This window comes from Dipodomys merriami, unplaced genomic scaffold (genome assembly GCF_024711535.1).
Source record: "Dipodomys merriami isolate MVZ:Mamm:240054 unplaced genomic scaffold, mDipMer1.0.p SCAF_2021, whole genome shotgun sequence".
NCBI classification, from domain to species: Eukaryota; Metazoa; Chordata; class Mammalia; order Rodentia; family Heteromyidae; genus Dipodomys; species Dipodomys merriami.
Window position 1 is genome coordinate 22837 of NW_027203407.1, and position 1038 is coordinate 23874.

A 1038-nucleotide genomic window follows, 5' to 3' on the forward strand; every position below is an offset into this window, starting at 1 on the left:
AAAAAAACCAAAAAAAAATGTCGTACAGACTTTCCTGCAAGGGATGCTTTAGAAACAAGATTCTGAGATCTCTTCATCCTGAGTAGGCAGGATGGAACTCAGGACCTTGTACTTGCCAGGGAAATGCTCCTCCCTGAGCTAAATCCTTAAACCCAGCTCATATTATTGATTGGCTGGTTTTTGCTCACAATTGGTGCTCTTTTTCGTGAGCCACATCTCTCTTTGTGGATATTTTTGTTTTGTTTTTTCAGTTTTCTGTTTTTTTGGTTGGGCATGGGGCTTGAACTCTCAGCTTGGGCACTGTCCCTGTGCTCTTCAGCTCAAAGCGAGCACTTCACTGCTTGATCCACAGTGCCACTTCTGGTTTTCTCCTGATTTATTGGAGATTAGAGTCTCATGGATTTTCCTGCCCTGGCTGGCTTTGTACCGTGGTCCTTTGATCTCAGCCTCCTGAGTAGTTAGAATTACAGGCATGAGCCACTGGTGCCGGGCTCCTTCCATGTTTTGTTTTTCTCTTTTTCCTTGTTAATTAATGATAAGAGACTCAGATTTGCTTACCCAGGCTGGCTTGGAAGTGCAATCCTCTCATCTCAAACCTCATGACTGAATTATAGCTGTGAGCCACCAGTACCTCCCTTGGATTTGTCATTTTTGACAAATGCCAAATGTGTCTGTTGACATGGCCTGATCATTGAACCCAAGGCAAATTTCAGGAGAATGACAAAGATGTAGAAACCATTTGGTGACGACTCACACATACCATTACATAAGGTAAGTTAAAGACTTTCTTCCCAGAAAAACACAACTCTTACCTACATAAAAGATAAGGTGTTTAAGTGCCTCTTCATATTTATCTAAAATAGTATACACATTGAAAGGAACTCCACGATATGGATATGCTTCTCATGCATGAGAAGCAAGCACTCTATCATGGAGCCACCTTCCTAGGCCAATAAACAAAAGACTTATAAGTGTCAGCTGGGCACTGTTGGCTGATATTTGTAATACTAGCTACTCAGGAGGCTAGAAGCTGGGGAT